The sequence below is a fragment of the Papaver somniferum genome, chromosome 3 (genome assembly GCF_003573695.1).
Source record: "Papaver somniferum cultivar HN1 chromosome 3, ASM357369v1, whole genome shotgun sequence".
NCBI classification, from domain to species: Eukaryota; Viridiplantae; Streptophyta; class Magnoliopsida; order Ranunculales; family Papaveraceae; genus Papaver; species Papaver somniferum.
In genome coordinates, this window is record NC_039360.1 from 101,118,073 (window position 1) to 101,125,117 (window position 7,045).

Genomic DNA, 7,045 nt, shown 5'->3' on the forward strand with positions numbered 1-7,045 from the left:
AAGTTTCATTTTGCAGCAGTAAATTATAGCTTTTAGCTGCACTGAGAAGTACTGTGACTAGAAATTTTCTTTTGCAACACCTATATTGAAAGTGTGAGAATATATAATGGAGCAATAGGAAGATTTTCTTGTGTAGTGTATTGATCTTTTCACGTCGAAACCATTCGTCAGATCCATTTGCTATTACATGACACCTGTAAATAAATCCAACCATAAGTTGACATTAGGAGTACAATTAGGGGTATGACATTTCTCTAGATCAAAGTAAGAACTAAAAGTCTAAAAATCAAATCACATTACATGTCTCTGTATTTTATTTTGATAGTATTTATACCATCATACACAAACTAAGGCTGGGTTTAAAGTTTTTGTGTAAAACTAAAAATTACAAGATGAACAGAGTTTATACAACAAAAAATGATGAATTCTCCATCTCTTCTCTATACAAAAACAACATCCCTAAATTCATTAACAAGCAAGGACAGACATGTAATTAATACTGCAGATGCAATTCATGATCAACCCGACGGCTTATAGTTGCATATATGCTATCACTTTTTTCTTTTTTTTCCATCAGGGAGATTGTTGGTCTTGTAAGCCAATATCGTTGTGTTGTTTTGAAGGAGCTTAAGGTGGCGTTGGTATTGATTTTGGCAGGAATCCAAGAAAGTCATGATCAGAATTTTGGGACTTACGGTTGCCAAAATCGATGATCGATGAAGATAATAGTAATAAGCAAGAGCAACCGTAATAGCAGGATTAAGCTTCTTTTACTCGTAACCATTAATTCCTCCAAATATTCATAGAAGTCCTAGCTAGTTGCTTCTGATACCACCACCACTTGGAGAATAAGAAGAAGAGAGTGGCTTGCTGTCCGTTGGTAATTACTTATTCAGAAGCAAGAATGTAATCGAGAGGGAGGGAGGAGAGAGTGATATCTATATTATAAAAAGAAGTGGTGTGTGTAGCCTTATAAATCCGACCATCGATTTCGTCATCCCACGATGGAGATTGATCAGTTATATGTCCTATATAGAGGTCCGTCCGATCCCTTGGCTTCCTAATAAAAATATGATTCTAAAGATTATTTAACGGCGCCAGATCCTTAGATTTCTTAATTTGATTGCAGCATCGGATTTCCTAATTTGACTAAATTTCCGTTAATATAGGCTAACACTAAGTAGATGTATTTATTGAACAGAAGAGCATCATTCTTTAACGGTTTCACCAACAGATGGTCTTCTATCTATAGTTCTTCCCCTCCATTAACGACTTCTAATTCTTAACTTCGTCTCTCTATATCATAATAATACTGAGTTATTAATATTAAGTTATTATTATGGATGATTTAAAGGATGGATACGGTGAAATAAAAGAAAACAGAGCTGATGATTCAAAAAAAAATTGGTCTAAAAAGGAAAGGAGAAGAAAGAAAACCTAATAGAGGAAGAGGAGTGAATTGGGTAAGAGGTTTTATGTTTAGTGCAACCAAATATCTCCTTACTAATACATCTTCACGGAAAACATATGGCTAAGGGTCTGTTGGCTTATGTTTGGTGGATGACCCTCCATGAAGATTATTCGTATACACCAGATATACTCTGGTCCATCGAACGTTCAATCATCCAATAAGCATAATGATTTGTACCATAACTTTTTCAAGAAAATTTAAGTTAGCCCCAGCTAATCTAAAAGCTATTTTTAAAAAACAAATAAAATAAAAAACATGGTAAAGATTTATGTGTGAGATTTAAGTGTCACAACCCCGACCAACAAAACATTAGGGAATGTTTAAGGGCCACGGTCGGGGCTGTAAACCCCGACTAATTTGACCTGACCAACAAAATACTATAGTATTCTCAAGGGACCACGGCCCCGGCTAATTTGACCCGATCAACAAAATACTATGGTATCCTCAAGGGACCACGGCCGGGGCTGTAAGCCCCGGCTAATTTGACACAACCACAAATACTAGGGACGCAATTCCAAACTAACTTATAAGCTCGATGTTTGACCGTTATAATCTAATTAGTTTTGCGAATGACTAAAAAATATTTTGGTAGAATACGGACCAGCCACAACAAAACGAAAACGAAAAAGGTTGAGCCCCGGCCGTAGGCCGGGGTGATACCTAGCATATATATATATATATATATATATATATATATATATATATATATATATATATATATATATATATATGAGGTGCGCAGGGTATTCAAGATGAGATGAACATGTGCAATTGGCTTGTTTTGAAAGGAATTAGGCAACAAATTTAAGGGAAAAAGTAGAAAATGGGAAACAATTTGCCGGATACTAGTATATTGATAGAGAATAATGCGGCTGATGGATAGTATCATAGTAGCAGTAATAATGCGATATATGCAAAATGATGAGTACTTCGAACAGTGCATGTGGGAAACAGTAGTAATAACTGAAGAAGGTTTTGAGGAGAAAAAGATGTTGCTTCTGTAACAATAAAACACTCAAGAAAGATGTTAGAGAGATGTTAGAATAAAAGGATTAATTTCTGGAAAGTAAATAGACACTTAATTGGACTGCAAACAGAGGAAAGAGTCATGTGTTCAACACGCTGTCCTTAACACGATATTTGACCGGTACGCCTCAAGAATGAGTGATGCCTATACCCTGTGGTCAAGTTCGTATCCAGGATAAAACTTCCCGTTGCAAGCACTGTTAGCACTACAGTACTTGCCCACTCTTACGACCTCAACAGCAATTGCGCACGGAATGAAAATAAAGGACCACACAAGGGAAGAAGAGGATAGTAGCTCTTCTGGACACAAATTGAAAATGAAAAATGTGGTCGGTTTATATAGAGGAGAAATGAGAGAAGTCTCATTGATGCGCATTAAATCGAATGGAATTAATTTCAATTAATTCAAATTTTTCGAAACAGTATAAAACGTTCATGTATTGATTTAAAACGTTTCATGCATCATAATGTGGTTATAAAACGTTCATGCATCATAATGTGTTTGTAAAACGTTCATGCACGTTTCATGCATCATAATGTGTTTGTAAAACGTAAGGAAACATCCGCCGGGTCAGACGCCCCCAACGATTAAGAAATGATTTGTTTAAAATCTTTTAGATAATAACTCAAAGGAAGTTTCGCCAAAAAGATAAGTCTTGACACACCCACACCCACACCCACACCCATACCCGAGCCCGGCTCGGCTCGGCCCGCCCGCACGCACGCACGGACGGACGGCGGCGTGCATGCTTCGGTGCGAAGCACCGCGCGTGTGTGAAAATATGTTGTTGCACCAACTAGCCCATTGCCTATGTCCTCCCCCTCGCACAAAAGTGCTAATGACCCAAGGGCCACTCTTAATATCAAAAAAATCAATACTTATAGAGAGGTATCATCTTTAGTTATCCCTATGTGGGACTAAAGGTTCATTCACAATAAGTGAAAATGAGCTAGTGTCCATAGTGACCAATAGGTCTTAAGTTCCAATCCTTTCAAGACCAAAAAGCCAAACTATTTTATAAACTCAATCTTTATAAACTCAATTTCTCTAACAATCCCCCACATGAATGAAATACCGATAAAAAATCAGAAAACGGAAAACGAGAAATACCACTTAGGCAAGAGGTGTCCATAAGATCTTGAACCTTTGTTTAGTAAGAAATTGCCGGAACTACTTGATGGACAGTGAACACGATGTCTTGAACTACCATCATTTAGTGTAATTCGCGATAATAACCACGCGTGATATCTCTCTAGGTGCTGTCGAGTTCGTGCCGTTGTGTCCTTTTTGGCCCTGGACAAATCCTGTTTCTCCGAATGCTCTAGAGAATCATCTCTTTTCTCATAGGAAGCGAACCACTTACACACTCAGATAGGTGAGTTCCATCAAGAGTGTTTACTTCTACACCCCACTTCAATCTAAAATTGAAACTATAGAACTCATTAAGACTTAATACAAAGTCATCCTCACATGCAGTCACACTATCACGTCTGCACCATAGGGAAGGGGCAGAGAATGAATTCTCTGATAGTGTTTACCTTGACCCGCCACAAATTAGTTTCTCATTCGAAACCTTGATCTTGGGATCTCCAGTCAGCAAGGTTGAGTATCCTTCATGGTAAGTTTATTTAATGAGCCTAAGCCCCATCCCCTTAGATGCATTACTAACTATCTCCTTGGACAAACCTTTCGTCAAAGGGTCCGCGATATTCTCCTTGGACTTAACCCAATCGATGGAAATAACGCCTTTTGAGATTAGTTGTTTTAGGGTATCGTGTCTTCTTTTTATATGTATAGACTTCTCATTATAGTAGTTGTTTTTAGCTTTAGCTATGGCAGCTTGATTATCACAATGTATAGATATAGCCGGCACAGGCCTATGCCAGAGAAGAATGTCTTATAAAAAGCATCTTAGCCAAGTGGCTTCCTCTCCTGCTTTATCTAGCGCAATAAACTCAGATTCCATAGTGGATCGAGCTATGCAGGTCTGTTTGGAACTCTTCCAAGAAACAGCCCCACATGCTAGAGTGAAAACATATCCACTCGTAGACTTAGACTCCTCTGAGTCTGATATCCAGTTTGCATCACAGAATCCCTCAAGGACAGCAGGATACCTTTCATAATTCAAACAAAAGGTCAACGTGTATTTCAGATACCTCAACACTCTAAAAAGTGCATCCCAGTGTTCCTGCCCTGGATTACAAGTATACCTACTTAACCTACTCACAGCATAAGCAATGTCTGGCCTAGTACAGTTCATCAAATACATCAGACTTCCTATAACTCGTGAGTATTCAAGTTGTGATACTCCATTACCTCTGTTCTTTTTGAGTTTACAACAAGGATCATACGGAGTATAAGCAGGTTTACAATCAAAATGATTGAATTTTCTAAGCACAGATTCAATATAATGAGATTGACTAAGACTATAACCGTTAGAATTTCTCCTAATTTTCATCCCTAAGATTACATCTGCAGGGCCTAAGTCTTTCATGTCAAAGTTCTCATTCAGCATGTTCTTAGTGGAATTAATTACATCCATGTTTGTACCAAGTATAATCATATCAAACATACAAGCATACAATCACACAGGCATCATTTACAAGCTTAGTATATACACACTTGTAAGATTCATTGATTCTAAAACCACTAGAGAACATTACATGATCAAATTTTTCATGCCATTGTTTAGGTGCTTGTTTCAATCCATATAAAGATTTTTTCAGTTTACAAACTTTGTTTTCACAACCTTTCACTATAAATCCCTCAGGTTGTTCCATGTAAATTTCTTCGTCTAATTCACCATGTAGGAAAGCTGTCTTTACATCCATTTGATGTATTTCTAGGTTATGAACAGCGGCTATAGAAATTAACATCCTAATGGAAGTAATTATCGTAACGGGTGAGTAAGTGTCAAAGAAATCTACACCCTCCTTTTGTTTGTAGCCTTTGACTACTACTAACCTAGCCTTATATTTTTGAATAGTTCCATCTATGTAACGTTTCCTCCTGAAGATCCATTTACATCCTATGGACGTACACCCTGGAGGTAAATCTACTATCTCTCATGTATCATTTTCTTTGATGGATTCCATTTCACTAATAGAAGACTCTTTCCACCACGGAGCTTCAGAAGAAGTCATGGCTTCTCTATAAGTCTGAGGATCAGATTCTGCTAGTGTTATGAAGTCAGGTCCAAAAGAGGTATTGGTTCTAGCTCTTTTACTCCTCCTAAGATCAAATTCTAGTTCATCTTCCTCTAAAGGTAAAGTCTGACTGGTTGAAGGAACATCTAGGGGATCAACACCTCTCTTACGAGAGTCAGATTTTAAAGGAAAAATATTTTCAAAGAACACAGCATCCCTAGACTCCATAATAGTATTCACACCAATTTCAGAAACATCAGAATTCACAACCATAAATCTATATGCAGGTGTATGCTCAGGATACCCTATGAAGACACAGTCAACAGTTTTGGGTCCTATCTTGGTTGCTTTAGGTTTAGGGATCTGAACCTTAGACAAACACCCCCACACTTTAAAGTATGCTAAATAAGGTTGTCTACCTTTCCACAATTCGTATGGAGTTTTGTCTGATCCTTTAAAAGGTACTCTGTTCAGGATATAGCAGGCTGAGAGGACAGCTTCCCCCCACAAGTTCGAAGGTAATCCTGAACTAATTAAAATGGCATTCATCATCTCCTTAAGGGTGTGGTTCATACGTTCAGCTACTCCATTCGACTGAGGTGAATAAGGAGGGGTAACCTCGTGTATTATGCCATGTTCTACACAGAAATCTCCTATAGGAGTTATGTACTCACCACCACGGTCAGACCTAATGGTTTTAATGGTAGTATTCAATTGGTTTTAAACTTCTAGTTTATACCTCTTAAATGCTTCTAAGGCATCATCCTTACCTCTAAGCAAATAAATATGACAGTACCTAGTACATTCGTCTATAAAGGTAACAAACCATTTCTTACCGCCTCTAGTTTGAACTGATTTCATGTCAACTAGGTCTGAGTGAATTAATTCTAAGGGTTTAGAATTTTTATGAACATTTTTGCTAAAAGGTTTTCTAGCATACTTTGATTCTACGCATATTTCACATTTGTGTTCCTTTTCCAAACTAAATTTTGGTATGCAACCCACATTGGCTAGTTTAAGCATTGATTTATAATTTACATGTCCAAGTCTACCATGCCAAACGTTCAAAGACTCACAAACATAAGCAGAAGAACCATTATTATTCATTACAGCAGAGTTTACATTAAGCTTATACAGTCCCTCAGTCTTATAACCCTGCCCCACATAATCCTTACCCTTAGTTACAACACATTTCCCAGATTCTATTATAATTTTAAAACCCTTATCATCTAAAACAGCACAAGAAACAAGATTTTTGCAGATGTCCGGAACATGAAGAACTTCATTCAAAGTGAGAGTCTTGCCAGAAGTGAGATTGAGCCCAACTTTGCCTTTTCCTACAACCGCAGCTGCAGATGAGTTACCCATATAGAGTTTCTCTCCTTCCCCTACCTTACTGTA